Genomic DNA, 20,254 nt, shown 5'->3' with positions numbered 1-20,254 from the left:
CATTTGGTAGCACTATCGAACAGTGTTAATAAATAGGATATAGTTGACCACTGTGCGCTACTATACCCATTTGGTAGCACTAGCGCACAGTGTTAATAAATAGGATTTAGTTTAGAACTGTGCGCTACTATATCCATTTAGTAGTACTTGCGCACAGTGATAATAAATATGATTAGTTTAGCACTGTTCGCTACTATACCCATTTTGTAGCACTTGCACATAGTGATAATAAATATGATTAATTTACCACTGTGCGCTACTATACCCATTTTGAAAGCACTAGCGCATAGTGATATTAATTAGGATATAGTTAATCACTGTGCGCTACTTTACCCATTTGGTAGCACTAGCGCACAGTGTTAATAAATAGGATTAAGGTTACTGCTGTGCGCTACTGTACCCATTTTGGTAGCACTAGCGCACAGTGAAAATAAATATGATTAGTTTAGCACTGTGCGCTACTATACCCCTTTTGGTAGCACTAGCGCATAGTTATAATAAATATGATTTGTTTACCACTGTGCGCCACTATACTCATTTGGTAGCACTAGCGCACAATGTTAATAGATAGGATTTAGTTTAGTACTGTGCGCTACTATACCCTTTTGGTAGCACTAGCGCGCTGTGTTAATAAATAGGATTTAGTTTACAACTGTGCGCTACTATATCCATTTTGGTAGAACTAGCGCACAGTGTTAATAAATAGGATTTAGTTTAGCACTGTGCGCTACTATATCCATTTAGTAGTACTTGCGCACAGTGATAATAAATATGATTTGTTTACAACTGTGCGCTACTATACCCATTTGGTAGCACCAGCGCATAGTGTTAATAAATAAGATTTACTTTAGCACTGTGCGCTACTATACCCATTTTGTAGCACTTGCGCATAGTGATAATAAATATGATTAATTTACCACTGTGCGCTACTATACCCATTTTGAAAGCACTAGCGCATAGTGATATTAATTAGGATGTAGTTAAGCACTGTGCGCTACTTTACCCATTTGGTAGCACTAGCGCACAGTGTTAATAAATAGGATTAAGGTTACTGCTGTGCGCTACTGTACCCATTTTGGTAGCACTAGCGCACAGTGAAAATAAATATGATTAGTTTAGCACTGTGCGCTACTATACCCCTTTTGGTAGCACTATCGCATAGTTATAATAAATATGATTAGTTTACCACTGTGCGCTACTATACCCATTTTGAAAGCACTAGCGCATAGTGATATTAATCAGGATATAGTTTAGCACTGTGTGCTACTATACCCATTTCGTTAGCACTAGCGCACAGTGAAAATAAATATGATTAGTTTACCACTGTGCGCTACTGTACCTATTTTGGTAGTACTTGCCCACTGTGATAATAAATCGGATTTAGTTTAGCACTGTGCGCTACTATACACATTTGGTAGCACTAGCGCACAGTGATAATAATTATGGTTTGTTTACCACTGTGCGCTACTATACCCATTTGGTAGCACTAGCGCACAGTGATAATAAATATGATTAGTTTAGTACTGAGCGCTACTATACCAATTTGGTCGCACTAACGCACAGTGTTAATAAATAGGATTTATTTTAGCACTATGCGCTACTATACCCATTTGGTAGCACTAGCCCACAGTGATAATAAATATGATTTGTTTACCACTGTGCGCCACTACACTCATTTGGTAGCACTAGCGCACAATGTTAATAGATAGGATTTAGTTTACCACTGTGCGCTACTATATCCATTTTAGTAGCACTAGCGCATAGTGATAATAAATATGATTAGTTTACCACTGTGCGCTACTGTACCCATTTTGGTAGTACTTGCCCACTGTAATAATAAATCGGATTTAGTTTAGCACTGTGCGCTACTATACACATTTGGTAGCACTAGCGCACAGTGATAATAAATATGTTTTGTTTACCACTGTTCGCTACTATACCCATTTGGTAGCACTAGCGCATAGTGTTAATAAATAGGATTTACTTTAGCACTGTGCGCTACTATACCCATTTTGTAGCACTAGCGCATAGTGATAACAAATATGATTAGTTTACAACTGTGCGCTACTATACCCATTTTGAAAGCACTAGCGCATAGTGATAATAATTAGGATATAGTTTAGCACTGTGCGCTACTTTACCCATTTGGTAGCACTAGCGCACAGTGTTAATAAATAGGATTAAGGTTACTACTGTACGCTACTGTACCCATTTTGGTAGCACTAGCGCACAGTGAAAATAAATATGATTAGTTTAGCACTGTGCGCTAATATGCCTATTTTGGTAGCACTAGCGCACAGTTATAATAAATATGATTAGTTTAGTGCTGTGCGCTACTATACCCATTTGGTAGCACTAGCGCATAGTGTTAATAAATAGGATTTACTTTAGCACTGTGCGCTACTATACCCATTTTGTAGCACTAGCGCATAGTGATAACAAATATGATTAGTTTACAACTGTGCGCTACTATACCCATTTTTAAAGCACTAGCGCATAGTGATAATAAATATGATTAGTTTAGCACTGTGCGCTACTATATCCATTTTGGTAGCACGAGCGCATAGTGATAATAAATATGATTAGTTTACCACTGTGCGCTACTATACACATTTGGTAGCACTAGCGCACAGTGTTAATACATAGGATTTAGTCTAGCACAATGCGTTACTATACCCATTTTGTAGCACAAGCACATAGTGTTAATAAATGAGATTTACTTTAGCACTGTGCGCTACTATACCCATTTTGGTAGCACTAGTGCACAGTGAAAATAAGTATGATTAGTTTAGTACTGTGCGCTACTATACCCATTTTGTAGCACTAACGCACAGTGTTAATAAATAGGATTTAGTTTAGCACTATACGCTACTATACCCATTTGGTAGCACTAGCGCACAGTGATAATAAATATGATTTGTTTACCACTGTGCGCCACTATACTCATTTGGTAGCACTAGCGCACAATGTTAATAGATAGGATTTAGTTTAGCACTGTGCGCTACTATACCCTTTTTGTAGCACTAGCGCGCTGTGTTAATAAATAGGATTTAGTTTACCACTGTGCGCTACTACAGTATATCCATTTTGGTAGCACTAGCGCACTGTAATAATAAATCGGATTTAGTTTAGCACTGTGCGCTACTATACACATTTGGTAGCACTAGCGCACAGTGATAATAAATATGTTTTGTTTACCACTGTTCGCTACTATACCCATTTGGTAGCACTAGCGCATAGTGTTAATAAATAGGATTTACTTTAGCACTGTGCGCTACTATACCCATTTAGTAGCCCTAGCGCATAGTGATAATAAATATGATTAGTTTACCACTTTGCGCTACTATACCCATTTTGAAAGCACAAGCGCATAGTGATAATAATTAGGATATAGTTTAGAACTGTGCGCTACTTTACCCATTTGGTAGTACTAGCGCACAGTGTTAATAAATAGGATTAAGGTTACAACTGTGCGCTACTGTATCCATTTTGGTAGCACTAGCGCACAGTGAAAATAAATATGATTAGTTTAGCACTGTGCGCTACTATACCCATTTTGGTAGAACAAGCGCATAGTTATAATAAATATGATTAGTTTACCACTGTGCGCTACTATACCCATTTTGAAAGCACTAGCGCATAGTGATATTAATCAGGATATAGTTTAGCACTGTGTGCTACTATACCCATTTCGTTAGCACTAGCGCACAGTGAAAATAAATATGATTAGTTTACCACTGTTCGCTACTATACCCATTTGGTAGCACTAGCGCATAGTGTTAATAAATAGGATTTACTTTAGCACTGTGCGCTACTATACCCATTTTGTAGCACTAGCGCATAGTGATAACAAATATGATTAGTTTACAACTGTGCGCTACTATACCCATTTTGAAAGCACTAGCGCATAGTGATAATAATTAGGATATAGTTTAGCACTGTGCGCTACTTTACCTATTTGGTAGCACTAGCGCACAGTGTTAATAAATAGGATTAAGGTTACTACTGTGCGCTACTGTACCCATTTTGGTAGCACTAGCGCACAGTGAAAATAAATATGATTAGTTTAGCACTGTGCGCTAATATACCTATTTTGGTAGCACTAGCGCACAGTTTTAATAAATATGATTAGTTTAGTGCTGTGCGCTACTATACCCATTTGGTAGCACTAACGCACAGTGTTAATAAATAGGATTTAGTTTAGCACTATGCGCTACTATAACCATTTGGTAGCACTAGCGCACAGTGATAATAAATATTATTTGTTTACCACTGTGCGCCACTATACTCATTTGGTAGCACTAGCGCACAATGTTAATAGATAGGATTTAGTTTAGCACTGTGCGCTACTATACCTTTTTGGTAGCACTAGCGCGCTGTGTTAATAAATATGATTTAGTTTACCACTGTGCGCTACTATATCCATTTTGGTAGCACTAGCGCACAGTGTTAATAAATAGGATTTAGTTTAGCACTGTGCGCTACTATACCCATTTAGTAGTACTTGCGCACAGTGATAATAAATATGATTTTTTTACCACTGTGCGCTACTATACCCATTTAGTAGCACTAGCGCATAGTGTTAATAAATAGGATTTACTTTAGCACTGTGCGCTACTATACCCATTTGGTAGCCCTAGCGCATAGTGATAATAAATATGATTAGTTTACCACTGTGCGCTACTATACCCATTTTGAAAGCACTAGCGCATAGTGATATTAATTAGGATATAGTTTAGCACTGTGCGCTACTTTACCTATTTGGTAGCACTAGCGCACAGTGTTAATAAATAGGATTAAGGTTACTACTGTGCGCTACTGTACCCATTTTGGTAGCACTAGCGCACAGTGAAAATAAATATGATTTGTTTACCACTATGCGCTACTATACCCATTTTGAAAGCACTAGCGCATAGTGATATTAATCAGGATATAGTTTAGCACTGTGTGCTACTATACCCATTTCGTTAGCACTAGCGCACAGTGAAAATAAATATGATTAGTTTACCACTGTGCGCTACTGTACCCATTTTGGTAGTACTTGCCCACTGTGATAATAAATCGGATTTAGTTTAGCACTGTGCGCTACTATACACATTTGGTAGCACTAGCGCACAGTGATAATAAATATGGTTTGTTTACCACTGTGCGCTACTATACCCATTTGGTAGCACTAGCGCATAGTGTTAATAAATAGAATTTACTTTAGAACTGTGCGCTACTATACCCATTTTGTAGCACTAGCGCATAGTGATAATAAATATGATTAGTTTACCACTGTGCGCTACTATACCCATTTTGAAAGCACTAGCCCATAGTGATATTAATTAGGATATAGTTTAGCACTGTGCGCTACTTTACCCATTTGGTAGCACTAGCGCACAGTGTTAATAAATAGGATTAAGGTTACTACTGTGCGCTACTGTACCCATTTTGGTAGCACTAGCGCACAGTGAAAATAAATATGATTAGTTTAGCACTGTGCGCTACTATACCCATTTTGGTAGCACTAGCGCACAGTTATAATAAATATGATTAGTTTACCAACGTGCGCTACTATACCCATTTTGAAAGCACTAGCGCATAGTGATATTAATCAAGATATAGTTTAGCACTGTGTGCTACTATACCCATTTCGTTAGCACTAGCGCATAGTGAAAATAAATATGATTTTTTTACCACTGTGCGCTACTATACCCATTTGGTAGCACTAGCGCATAGTGTTAATAAATAGGATTTACTTTAGCACTGTGCGCTACTATACCCATTTGGTAGCCCTAGCGCACAGTGATAATAAATATGATTTGTTTACCACTGTGCGCCACTATACTCATTTGGTAGCACTAGCGCACAATGTTAATAGATAGGATTTAGTTTAGCACTGTGCGCTACTATACCCTTTTGGCAGCACTAGCGCGCTGTGTTAATAAATAGGATTTAGTTTACCACTGTGCGCTACTACATCCATTTTGGTAGCACTAGCGCACAGTGTTAATAAATAGGATTTAGTTTAGCACTGTGCGCTACTATACCCATTTAGTAGTACTCGCGCACAGTGATAATAAATATGATTTGTTTACCACTGTGCGCTACTATACCCATTTGGTAGCACTAGCGCATAGTGTTAATAAATAGGATTTACTTTAGCACTGTGCGCTACTATACCCATTTAGTAGCCCTAGCGCATAGTGATAATAAATATGATTAGTTTACCACTGTGCGCTACTATACCCATTTTGAAAGCACTAGCGCATAGTGATATTAATTAGGATATAGTTTAGAACTGTGCGCTACTTTACCCATTTGGTAGTACTAGCGCACAGTGTTAATAAATAGGATTAAGGTTACTACTGTGCGCTACTGTACCCATTTTGGTAGCACTAGCGCACAGTGAAAATAAATATGATTAGTTTAGCACTGTGCGCTACTATACCCATTTTGAAAGCACTAGCGCATAGTGATATTAATTAGGATATAGTTTAGCACTTTGCGCTACTTTACCTATTTGGTAGCACTAGCGCACAGTGTTAATAAATAGGATTAAGGTTACTACTGTGCGCTACTGTACCCATTTTGGTAGCACTAGCGCACAGTGAAAATAAATATGATTAGTTTAGCACTGTGCGCTACTATACCCATTTTGGTAGCACTAGCGCATAGTTATAATAAATATGATTTGTTTACCACTGTGCGCTACTATACCCATTTTGAAAGCACTAGCGCATAGTGATATTAATCAGGATATAGTTTAGCACTGTGTGCTACTATACCCATTTCGTTAGCACTAGCGCACAGTGAAAATAAATATGATTAGTTTACCACTGTGCGCTACTGTACCCATTTTGGTAGTACTTGCCCACTGTGATAATAAATCGGATTTAGTTTAGCACTGTGCGCTACTATACACATTTGGTAGAACTAGCGCACAGTGATAATAAATATGGTTTGTTTACCACTGTGCGCTACTGTTCCCATTTTGGTAGTACTTGCCCACTGTAATAATAAATCGGATTTAGTTTAGCACTGTGCGCTACTATACACATTTGGTAGCACTAGCGCACAGTGATAATAAATATGGTTTGTTTACCACTGTGCGCTACTATACCCATTTGGTAGCACTAGCGCATAGTGTTAATAAATAGGATTTACTTTAGCACTGTGCGCTACTATACCCATTTTGTAGCACTAGCGCATAGTGATAACAAATATGATTAGTTTACAACTGTGCGCTACTATATCCAATTTGAAAGCACTAGCGCATAGTGATAATAAATATGATTAGTTTACCACTGTGCGCTACTTTATCCATTTTGGTAGCACTAGCGCATAGTGATAATAAATATGATTAGTTTACCACTGTGCGCTACTATACACATTTGGTAGCACTAGCGCACAGTGTTAATACATAGGATTTAGTCTAGCACAATGCGTTACTATACCCATTTTGTAGCACAAGCACATAGTGTTAATAAATGAGATTTACTTTAGCACTGTGCGCTACTATACCCATTTTGGTAGCACTAATGCACAGTGAAAATAAGTATGATTAGTTTAGTACTGTGCGCTACTATACCCATTTGGTAGCACTAACGCACAGTGTTAATAAATAGGATTTAGTTTAGCACTATGCGCTACTATACCCATTTGGTAGCACTAGCGCACAGTGATAATAAATATGATTTGTTTACCACTGTGCGCCACTATACTCAATTGGTAGCACTAGCGCACAATGTTAATAGATAGGATTTAGTTTAGCACTGTGCGCTACTATACCCTTTTGGTAGCACTAGCGCGCTGTGTTAATAAATAGGATTTAGTTTACCACTGTGCGCTACTACATCCATTTTGGTAGCACTAGCGCACAGTGTTAATAAATAGGATTTAGTTTAGCACTGTGCGCTACTATACCCATTTAGTAGTACTCGCGCACAGTGATAATAAATATGATTTGTTTACCACTGTGCGCTACTATACCCATTTGGTAGCACTAGCGCATAGTGTTAATAAATAGGATTTACTTTTGCACTGTGCGCTACTATACCCATTTAGTAGCCCTAGCGCATAGTGATAATAAATATGATTAGTTTACCACTGTGCGCTACTATACCCTATTTGAAAGCACTAGCGCATAGTGATATTAATTAGGATATAGTTTAGAACTGTGCGCTACTTTACCCATTTGGTAGTACTAGCGCACAGTGTTAGTAAATAGGATTAAGGTTACTACTGTGCGCTACTGTACCCATTTTGGTAGCACTAGCGCACAGTGAAAATAAATATGATTAGTTTAGCACTGTGCGCTACTATACCCATTTTGGTAGCACAAGCGCATAGTTATAATAAATATGATTAGTTTACCACTGTGCGCTACTATACCCATGTTGAAAGCACTAGCGCATAGTGATATTAATCAGGATATAGTTTAGCACTGTGTGCTACTATACCCATTTCGTTAGCACTAGCGCACAGTGAAAATAAATATGATTAGTTTACCACTGTGCGCTACTGTACCCATTTTGGTAGTACTTGCCCACTGTAATAATAAATCGGATTTAGTTTACCACTGTGCGCTACTATACACATTTGGTAGCACTAGCGCACAGTGATAATAAATATGTTTTGTTTACCACTGTTCGCTACTATACCCATTTGGTAGCACTAGCGCATAGTGTTAATAAATAGGATTTACTTTAGCCCTGTGCGCTACTATACCCATTTTGTAGCACTAGCGCATAGTGATAACAAATATGATTAGTTTACAACTGTGCGCTACTATACCCATTTTGAAAGCACTAGCGCATAGTGATAATAATTAGGATATAGTTTAGCACTGTGCGCTACTTTACCCATTTGGTAGCACTAGCGCACAGTGTTAATAAATAGGATTAAGGTTACTACTGTGCGCTACTGTACCCATTTTGGTAGCACTAGCGCACAGTGAAAATAAATATGATTAGTTTAGCACTGTGCGCTAATATACCTATTTTGGTAGCACTAGCGCACAGTTATAATAAATATGATTAGTTTAGTGCTGTGCGCTACTATACCCATTTGGTAGCACTAGCGCATAGTGTTAATAAATAGGATTTACTTTAGCACTGTGCGCTACTATACCCATTTTGTAGCACTAGCGCATAGTGATAACAAATATGATTAGTTTACAACTGTGCGCTACTATACCCATTTTGAAAGCACTAGCGCATAGTGATAATAAATATGATTAGTTTACCACTGTGCGCTACTATATCCATTTTGGTAGCACTAGCGCATAGTGATAATAAATATGATTAGTTTACCACTGTGCGCTACTGTACCCATTTTGGTAGTACTAGCCCACTGTAATAATAAATCGGATTTAGTTTAGCACTTTGCGCTACTATACACATTTGGTAGCACTAGCGCATAGTGTTAATAAATAGGATTTACTTTAGCACTGTGCGCTACTATACCCATTTTGTAGCACTAGCGCATAGTGATAACAAATATGATTAGTTTACAACTGTGCGCTACTATACCCATTTTGAAAGCACTAGCGCATAGTGATAATAATTAGGATATAGTTTAGCACTGTGCGCTACTTTACCCATTTGGTAGCACTAGCGCACAGTGTTAATAAATAGGATTAAGGTTACTACTGTGCGCTACTGTACCCATTTTGGTAGCACTAGCGCACAGTGAAAATAAGTATGATTATTCATTCATAATAACATTTATTTCTTATCATTTCAAAGTAAACAAAATAACAATTTAAATATAAATAATTAAGAGGCAAAACCCAGAAAGTAATAACATTTGGAGGTTTCCCTCCAAAAAAACTTGTGACGGGTAGCCAGTTAAAAAGTTGTAATCATATTGGAGTTTAAACAAACGGAAACAAAACAAGACAACGACAAGTTAATAATAATATAATACTATGGAAGCACCGGAAAACCAGAATAAATATGTTGTTTTATTATTATTAGTTATTTATGGAGTAGAATTTGTTTAAGTTTAAAAGAAAATTTATTTTTTGAAGGTGCCAATTTAATTTCGTCGGGGAGATCATTAAATAATTTGGTGCCACTATAACGGATATTATGTTGCATTAATGTTAATTTGGTAAGGGGAGGGTGGAGGTTACAGGAGGATCTAGTTTTATGGGTATGAATACTATTATTTTTTATAAAGCTGCAAGAAAGTTTAGTTGGAAGTAGACAGTTGACATGTTCATAGACGAAGGTGCATTGTTGGAGGATATTGATGTTTTGGACAGTTAATAATTTAAGGTCAGAGAAAAGCTCACTAGTGTGATCTAGGCGTGACGCACCAGAGATGAGGCGAATAGCTTTTTTTTGGAGAATAAAAAGTTTGTTGAGGTTTGAAGCATAGTTGTTTGCCCAGACAATATTACAGTAAGAAATAAAAGGTAAAACAAGTGAACAATAAATCATGCGAAGGACTTCTTTGGGCAAGTAAAATGAAAGACGATATAATATTCCAATATTTTTCGAAATTTTAGTTTCGATTTCTTTAATGTGGTGTTTGAAGTTTAGTTCTTCGTCTATTTCTACTCCAAGAAATTTGGTATGCTTAACAAGAGGAATTTTGTGGGCAGCAAGGTAAACATTATGAGTGTCGTTAATCAAATCTTGGTGTCGAAAACCAAAAAGCATAAAATGGCATTTGTTAATATTTATTGAAAGTTTGTTTGCATTGAAATAATCGTTCACGTTCTTCAATTCCCTATTAAAAGTATTGAAAATGAAATCAAAATTAGTGTGTGAATAAAAAATGGTTGTGTCATCAGCATAAAGATAAAAAGAAAGGATGTCAGATGCATTTGGTAAATCATTGATATACAATAAAAAAAGAAGAGGGCCTAATAGAGACCCTTGAGGAACACAACAAACAATAGGTTTGAAATCGGAAAAAACATTGTTGATATAGGTGCATTGAAGTCGATTAGACAGATAATCTTTAAAAAGGTCAAGAGTAATGCCACGGATACCATAGTTAAAGAGTTTTGACAGTAAAATAGTGTGATCAATGGTATCGAATGCCTTAGACAGATCTATGAACAGGCCAGACGAAAACAACTTATTATGAATAGCATCCACAATGTTGTTGGTAAGATCAATTAAAGCAAAAGAAGTGGAATAGTTTTGTCTGAAACCATATTGTTTATTGTAGAGAATGTTGTGTCGGTTAATGAAATCATACGTACGGTCATAGATAAGTTTTTCAAGAATTTTTGAAAAGAAAGTAAGAACAGAAATTGGTCGATAATTGTTGGGATCAGATTTGTTACCTTTTTTGTATATAGGAGTGACCTTTGCAGTTTTCATGCTTTTAGGGAAAGATCCTGTGGATAAAGATAAGTTGCAAATATGAGTAAGTGGAGAAAGAATAAGGTCTATTGATTTTTTAACAACATTGCCACATATATCGTCAATTCCAGCAGCCTTGTTGTTTTTGAAAGAGTTGACAATTTTAAGAACCTCATGTTCCGAAACTGGAGATAAAAAAAGGGAATTTGGAGTAGGAGGACTAAGATAGTGACGGAAACTATTGATAGAACTAGTGTCGATTTTTTTTGCTAATTCAGGCCCTATATTGGTGAAATGGTTATTTAATAAGTTAGACACCATTTTCGGGTCTTTTGTTAGATTTCCATTACTCATTATCTCAATGTTAGGAATTGTGTTGTTTGATGGTTTAAGTATAGAGTTTATAGTACGCCAAGTAGCTTTAATATTGGATTTGTTTTCATTAAAAAAGTTTTTATAATAATCCACTTTAACACTTTTTAGAAGATTATTTAACTTATTACGATACTTTTTGTATGTCAATATATTAGCGTTGGAAGGGTGCCGAATGCTCTTGAGATAAAGTTTTTGTTTGTATGAGATGGAGGTTAAAAGCCCGTAGGTCATCCAAGGTTTTAATTTCTTTTTAGTTTTAGGTGGATCTAACAAAGGGAAGTTCCTATCATATAGGGCTTTGTACTTTACGAAAAAAGTATCATACGCTTCGTCAGGGTCTAATTTATCTAAGACATCATTCCACGATGTTATTGACAGATCATTTCGAAAATGATGAATATTATTTTCATTAAATTTTCTAAATTTACGCTTCTCTTTGTCTGTAGACTTACTTGAATTAGTAATGTTCACAGTGAAAACGGGAAGGTGATCAGTTGCGTCACTAATGACAATGCCTCTCATTGAAGAGTCTAGACTGTTTGAAAAAATGTTATCTAGAAGAGTGGCAGAACTGGGAGTTATTCTTGTGGGTCTGTGGATAACAGGATAAAAAAAATTGTTAAATAGACAATGGACAAAATCATTTACATTATTATTTGAATCAAATTTTAAAATATCGACATTAAAATCACCTAAAAGAAATACCTTTTTTTCTCTCTAGATATTTGTTTTAAAAGAAGTTCAAGTTGTTCAGTAAAAAAAGGCATATTATTTTCGTGAGGTCTATATATAGTACCTATTAGAATAGATTCTTTGTCTGTATGCACTTCAATAAATTGTGATTCACAGAAGTATTGAGTAGAAGTTAAATCATCTCTGGTTGAATAGCGTGTATTATCATTTACAAAAATTCCAGTTCCTCCACATTTATATGAACGAGGATTGCAAAGAAATGTATAGTTGGGTATCTGAATAAGTGGGCTTGGGTGATCCATCCATGTTTCTGTAATTGAAATAATATTGAAATTAAAGTTTAAAGATTGAATGCAATAATAGATAGAATCAAAATTTTTTTTGCAGGCTTCTGGCATTAAAATGGACACAAGAAAAGTTAAATTGGGTTTTGTCATTAAACTGAGTGTTAAATTCATTTGGCAGGTAATAATTTGAGATATTTATGTCATTAAAAAAATTATCTGGGTCTATATCGTCGAATTGTCTACTGTGTGTAGAGGGGTTAAAAACTAAATTAGAGAGTGGGTCATGGTTATTATTTTGGTTTTGTGCTTCCATATTATTAACAAACAAATAAAAATAGTTAGATTTGAATAATAAAGAACTAAAAGCTTAGAGCTTGAATTACAGTACATGACATTACTCACAAGTCTATCAACTATCAACATTAAGAAGTGAGTAACTTTGAAAAACAACATTTGAGAATAGCAACTTTTCTCTTATATATACATATATACACATTATATCACATGAAATAGGTTATACAGCAGTATGTTATGGTGCTGTTGGGTAAAATTGTACCAATAATAATTGAGTTGATTATTTAAGTTTAAATTTATAAAATTTGGATTAATTAACAATATAAATATCAGTAACAATTTTTTTTTTCTGTTGTTGTTATACTGTAAATATGTATTAATGCATTTTTTATAATTCGATTACTTGCATAATTGATTATTTTCGAAAGCTGACATTCATTCGTATATGAAAATACAAACATAGAATTCATTTTATAATATCAAATGAAGTAGATAAATAATCTCCAATAATATCAAAAAATACAAAAAGAACTAAAAGCTTAGAGCTTGAATTACAGTACATGACATTACTCACAAGTCTATCAACTATCAACATTAAGAAGTGAGTAACTTTGAAAAACAACATTTGAGAATAGCAACTTTTCTCTTATATATACATATATACACATTATATCACATGAAATAGGTTATACAGCAGTATGTTATGGTGCTGTTGGGTAAAATTGTACCAATAATAATTGAGTTGATTATTTAAGTTTAAATTTATAAAATTTGGATTAATTAACAATATAAATATCAGTAACAATTTTTTTTTTCTGTTGTTGTTATACTGTAAATATGTATTAATGCATTATTTATAATTCGATTACTTGCATAATTGATTATTTTCGAAAGCTGACATTCATTCGTATATGAAAATACAAACATAGAATTCATTTTATAATATCAAATGAAGTAGATAAATAATCTCCAATAATATCAAAAAATACAAAAGTATGATAAATATAAACAATGATTATTAATGGAATAATACATTACATCACTTTATATACGTGTATTAATGAGAAAAAAACAAACAACGAAAAAAACTTAGAGTTTCTTAATGTCGTCTTGGCAGGATATGTTGACCACCACTTCACGGCCATTCTAGTCTAGCACTATGCGTTACTATACCCATTTTGTAGCACTAGCACACAGTGTTAATAAATAAGATTTACTTTAGCACTGTGCGCTACTATACCCATTTTAGTAGCACTAGTGCACAGTGAAAATAAATATGATAAGTTTAGTACTGTGCGCTACTATACCCATTTGGTAGCACTAACGCACAGTGTTAATAAATAGGATTTAGTTTAGCACTATGCGCTACTATACCCATTTGGTAGCACTAGCGCACAGTGATAATAAATATGATTTGTTTACCACTGTGCGCCACTACACTCATTTGGTAGCACTAGCGCACAATGTTAATAGATAGGATTTAGTTTAGCACTGTGCGCTACTATACCCTTTTGGTAGCACTAGCGCGCTGTGTTAATAAATAGGATTAGTTTACCACTGTGCGCTACTATATCTATTTTGGCAGCACTAGCGCATAGTGTTAATAAATAAGATTTACTTTAGCACTGTGCGCATACCCATTTGGTAGCCCTAGCGCAAAGTGATAATAAATATGATTAGTTTACCACTGTGCGCTACTATACCCATTTAGTAGTACTTGCGCACAGTGATAATAAATATGATTTGTTTACAACTGTGCGCTACTATACCCATTGGTAGCACTAGCGCATAGTGTTAATAAATAGGATTTACTTTAGCACTGTGCGCTACTATACACATTTGGTAGCCCTAGCGCATAGTGATAATAAATATGATTATTTTACTACTGTGCGCTACTATACCCATTTTGAAAGCACTAGCGCATAGTGATATTAATTAGGATATAGTTTAGCACTGTGCGCTACTATACCCATTTAGTAGCACTAGCGCACAGTGTTAATAAATAGGATTAAGGTTACTACTGTGCGCTACTGTACCCATTTTGGTAGCACTAGCGCACAGTGAAAATAAATATGATTAGTTTAGCACTGTGCGCTATTATCACTGTGCGCTAGTGCTACCAAATGTGTATAGTAGCGCACAGTGCTAAACTAAATCCGATTTATTATCACAGTGGGCAATACTACCAAAATGGGTACAGTAGCGCACAGTGGTAAACTAATCATATTTATTTTCACTGTGCGCTAGTGCTAACGAAATGGGTATAGTAGCACACAGTGCTAAACTATATCCTGATTAATATCACTATGCGCTAGTGCTTTCAAAATGGATATAGTAGCGCACAGTGGTAAACTAATCATATTTATTATAACTATGCGCTAGTGCTACCAAAATGGGTATAGTAGCGCACAGTGCTAAACTAATCATATTTATTTTCACTGTGCGCTAGTGCTACCAAAATGGGTACAGTAGCGCACAGTAGTAACCTTAATCCTATTTATTAACACTGTGCGCTAGTGCTACCAAATGGGTAAAGTAGCGCACAGTGCTAAACTATATCCTAATTAATATCACTATGCGCTAGTACTTTCAAAATGGGTATAGTAGAGCACAGTGGTAAACTAATCATATTTATTATCACTATGCGCTAGGGCTACCAAATGGGTATAGTAGCGCACAGTGCTAAAGTAAATCCTATTTATTAACACTATGCGCTAGTGCTACCAAATGGGTATAGTAGCGCACAGTGGTAATCAAATCATATTTATTATCACTGTGCGCAAGTACTACTAAATGGGTATAGTAGCGCACAGTGCTAAACTAAATCCTATTTATTAACACTGTGCGCTAGTGCTACCAAAATGGATATTGTAGCGGACAGTGCTAAACTAAGCATATATATTAACATCGTGCGCTAGTGCTAACAAATGGGTATAGTAGCGCACAGTGGTCAACTCCTATTTATTAACACAGCGCGCTAGTGCTACCAAAAGGGTATAGTAGCGCACAGTGCTAAACTAAATCCTATCTATTAACATTGTGCGCTAGTGCTACCAAATGAGAAGAGTGGCGCACAGTGGTAAACAAATCATATTTATTATCACTGTGTGCTAGTGCTACCAACTGGTTATAGTAGCGCATAGTGCTAAACTAAATCCTATTTATTAACACTGTGCGTTAGTGCTACCAAATGGGTATAGTAGCGCACAGTACTAAACTAACCCATTTTGAAAGCACTAGCGCATAGTGATATTAATTAGGATATAGTTTAGCACTGTGCGCTACTTTACCCATTTGGTAGCACTAGCGCACAGTGTTAATAAATAGGATTAAGGTTACTACTGTGCGCTACTGTACCCATTTTGGTAGCACTAGCGCACAGTGAAAATAAATATGATTAGTTTAGCACTGTGCGCTACTATACCCATTTTGGTAGCACTAGCGCACAGTTATAATAAATATGATTAGTTTAGTACTGTGCGCTACTATACCCATTTGGTAGCACTAACGCACAGTGTTAATAAATAGGATTTAGTTTAGCACTATGCGCTACTATAACCAGTTGGTAGCACTAGCACACAGTGATAATAAATATGATTTGTTTACCACTGTGCGCCACTCTACTCATTTGGTAGCACTAGCGCACAATGTTAATAGATAGGATTTAGTTTAGCACTGTGCGCTACTATACCCTTTTGGTAGCACTAGCGCGCTGTGTTAATAAATAGGATTTAGTTTACCACTGTGCGCTACTATATCCATTTTGGTAGCACTAGCGCACAGTGTTAATAAATAGGATTTAGTTTACCACTGTGCGCTACTATACCCATTTAGTAGTACTCGCGCACAGTGATAATAATATGATTTGTTTACCACTCTGTGCGCTACTATACCCATTTGGTAGCACTAGCGCATAGTGTTAATAAATAGGATTTACTTTAGCACTGTGCGCTACTATACCCATTTGGTAGCCCTAGCGCATAGTGATAATAAATATGATTAGTTTACCACTGTGCGCTACTATACCCATTTTGAAAGCACTAGCGCATAGTGATATTAATTAGGATATAGTTTAGCACTGTGCGCTACTTTACCCATTTCGTTAGCACTAGCGCACAGTGAAAATAAATATGATTAGTTTACCACTGTGCGCTACTGTACCCATTTTGGTAGTACTTGCCCACTGTGATAATAAACCGGATTTAGTTTAGCACTGTGCGCTACTATACACATTTGGTAGCACTAGCGCACAGTGATAATAAATATGGTTTGTTTACCACTGTGCGCTACTATACCCATTTGGTAGCTCTAGCGCATAGTGTTAATAGATAGGATTTACTTTAGCACTGTGCGCTACTATACCCATTTTGTAGCACTAGCGCATAGTGATAATAAATATGATTAGTTTACCACTGTACGCTACTATACCCATTTTGAAAGCACTAGCGCATAGTGATATTAATTAGGATATAGTTTAGCACTGTGCGCTACTTTACCCATTTGGTAGCACTAGCGCACAGTGTTAATAAATAGGATTAAGGTTACTACTGTGCGCTACTGTACCCATTTTGGTAGCACTAGCGTACAGTGAAAATAAATATGATTAGTTTAGCACTGTGCGCTACTATACCCATTTTGGTAGCACTAGCGCACAGTTATAATAAATATGATTAGTTTAGTACTGCGCGCTACTATACCCATTTGGTAGCACTAACGCACAGTGTTAATAAATAGGATTTAGTTTAGCACTATGCGCTACTATAACCAGTTGGTAGCACTAGCACACAGTGATAATAAATATGATTTGTTTACCACTGTGCGCCACTCTACTCATTTGGTAGCACTAGCGCACAATGTTAATAGATAGGATTTAGTTTAGCACTGTGCGCTACTATACCATTTTGGTAGCACTAGCACGCTGTGTTAATAAATAGGATTTAGTTTACCACTGTGCGCTACTATAACCATTTTGGTAGCACTAGCGCACAGTGTTAATAAATAGGATTTAGTTTACCACTGTGCGCTACTATACCCATTTAGTAGTACTCGCGCACAGTGATAATAATATGATTTGTTTACCACTGTGCGCTACTATACCCATTTGGTAGCACTAGCGCATAGTGTTAATAAATAGGATTTACTTTAGCACTGTGCGCTACTATACCCATTTGGTAGCCCTAGCGCATAGTGATAATAAATATGATTAGTTTACCACTGTGCGCTACTATACCCATTTTGAAAGCACTAGCGCATAGTGATATTAATTAGGATATAGTTTAGCACTGTGCGCTACTTTACCCATTTGGTAGCACTAGCGCACAGTGTTAATAAATAGGATTAAGGTTACTACTGTGCGCTACTGTACCCATTTTGATAGTACTTGCCCACTGTGATAATAAATCGGATTTAGTTTAGCACTGTGCGCTACTATACACATTTGGTAGCACTAGCGCACAGTGATAATAAATATGGTTTGTTTACCACTGTGCGCTACTATACCCATTTGGTAGCACTAGCGCATAGTGTTAATAAATAGGATTTACTTTAGCACTGTGCGCTACTATACCCATTTTGTAGCACTAGCGCATAGTGATAATAAATATGATTAGTTTACCTCTATGCGCTACTATACCCATTTTGAAAGCACTAGCGCATAGTGATATTAATTAGGATATAGTTTAGCACTGTGCGCTACTTTACCCATTTGGTAGCACTAGCGCACAGTGTTAATAAATAGGATTAAGGTTACTACTGTGCGCTACTGTACCCATTTTGGTAGCACTAGCGCACAGTGAAAATAAATATGATTAGTTTAGCACTGTGCGCTACTATACCCATTTTGGTAGCACTAGCGCACAATTATAATAAATATGATTAGTTTACCACTGTGCGCTACTATACCCATTTTGAAAGCACTAGCGCATAGTGATATTAATCAGGATATAGTTTAGCACTGTGTGCTACTATACCCATTTCGTTAGCACTAGCGCACAGTGAAAATAAATATGATTATATTACCACTGTGCGCTACTGTACCCATTTTGGTAGTACTTGCCCACTGTGATAATAAATCGGATTTAGTTTAGCACTGTGTGCTACTATACACATTTGGTAGCACTAGCGCACAGTGATAATAAATATGGTTTGTTTACCACTGTGCGCTACTATATCCATTTAGTAGTACTTGCGCACAGTGATAATAATATGATTTGTTTACCACTCTGTGCGCTACTATACCCATTTGGTAGCACTAGCGCATAGTGTTAATAAATAGGATTTAGTTTAGCACTATGCGCTACTATAACCAGTTGGTAGCACTAGCACACAGTGATAATAAATATGATTTGTTTACCACTGTGCGCCACTCTACTCATTTGGTAGCACTAGCGCACAATGTTAATAGATAGGATTTAGTTTAGCACTGTGCGCTACTATACCCTTTTGGTAGCACTAGCGCGCTGTGTTAATAAATATGATTTAGTTTACCACTGTGCGCTACTATATCCATTTTGGTAGCACTAGCGCACAGTGTTAATAAATAGGATTTAGTTTACCACTGTGCGCTACTATACCCATTTAGTAGTACTCGCGCACAGTGATAATAATATGATTTGTTTACCACTCTGTGCGCTACTATACCCATTTGGTAGCACTAGCGCATAGTGTTAATAAATAGGCATTACTTTAGCACTGTGCGCTACTATACCCATTTGGTAGCCCTAGCGCATAGTGATAATAAATATGATTAGTTTACCACTGTGCGCTACTATACCCATTTTGAAAGCACTAGCGCATAGTGATATTAATTAGGATATAGTTTAGCACTGTGCGCTACTTTACCCATTTCGTTAGCACTAGCGCACAGTGAAAATAAATATGATTAGTTTACCACTGTGCGCTACTGTACCCATTTTGGTAGTACTTGCCCACTGTGATAATAAATCGGATTTAGTTTAGCACTGTGCGCTACTATACACATTTGGTAGCACTAGCGCACAGTGATAATAAATATGGTTTGTTTACCACTGTGCGCTACTATACCCATTTGGTAGCTCTAGCGCATAGTGTTAATAAATAGGATTTACTTTAGCACTGTGCGCTACTATAACCATTTTGGTAGCACTAGCGCATAGTGATAATAAATATGATTAGTTTACCACTGTACGCTACTATACCCATTTTGAAAGCACTAGCGCATAGTGATATTAATTAGGATATAGTTTAGCACTGTGCGCTACTTTACCCATTTGGTAGCACTAGCGCACAGTGTTAATAAATAGGATTAAGGTTACTACTGTG

The 20,254-nt window shown here is 36.3% G+C and overlaps 1 long non-coding RNA gene across 1 annotated transcript in view; it reads right to left on the bottom strand.

The window, feature by feature from the left end:
• Window positions 1–12,139: 12,139 nt before the first annotated feature.
• The window catches only part of LOC144845296 (uncharacterized), a 190,422-nt gene continuing 182,307 nt past the window's right edge, over window positions 12,140–20,254 (bottom strand). Inside the window, exons 2-3 of the long non-coding RNA XR_013612532.1 lie at window positions 12,478–12,684; window positions 12,140–12,273 (exon numbers count right to left, since the gene is read on the bottom strand). This is a non-coding gene — a long non-coding RNA (uncharacterized LOC144845296). The remainder of the gene's footprint in view (window positions 12,274–12,477; window positions 12,685–20,254) is intronic.

Source organism: Antedon bifida, chromosome 6 (genome assembly GCF_963402885.1).
Source record: "Antedon bifida chromosome 6, ecAntBifi1.1, whole genome shotgun sequence".
NCBI lineage: Eukaryota > Metazoa > Echinodermata > Crinoidea > Comatulida > Antedonidae > Antedon > Antedon bifida.
The sequence above is the reverse complement of the archived record's forward strand: the minus strand, read 5'-3'. Positions and strand labels throughout refer to the sequence as shown.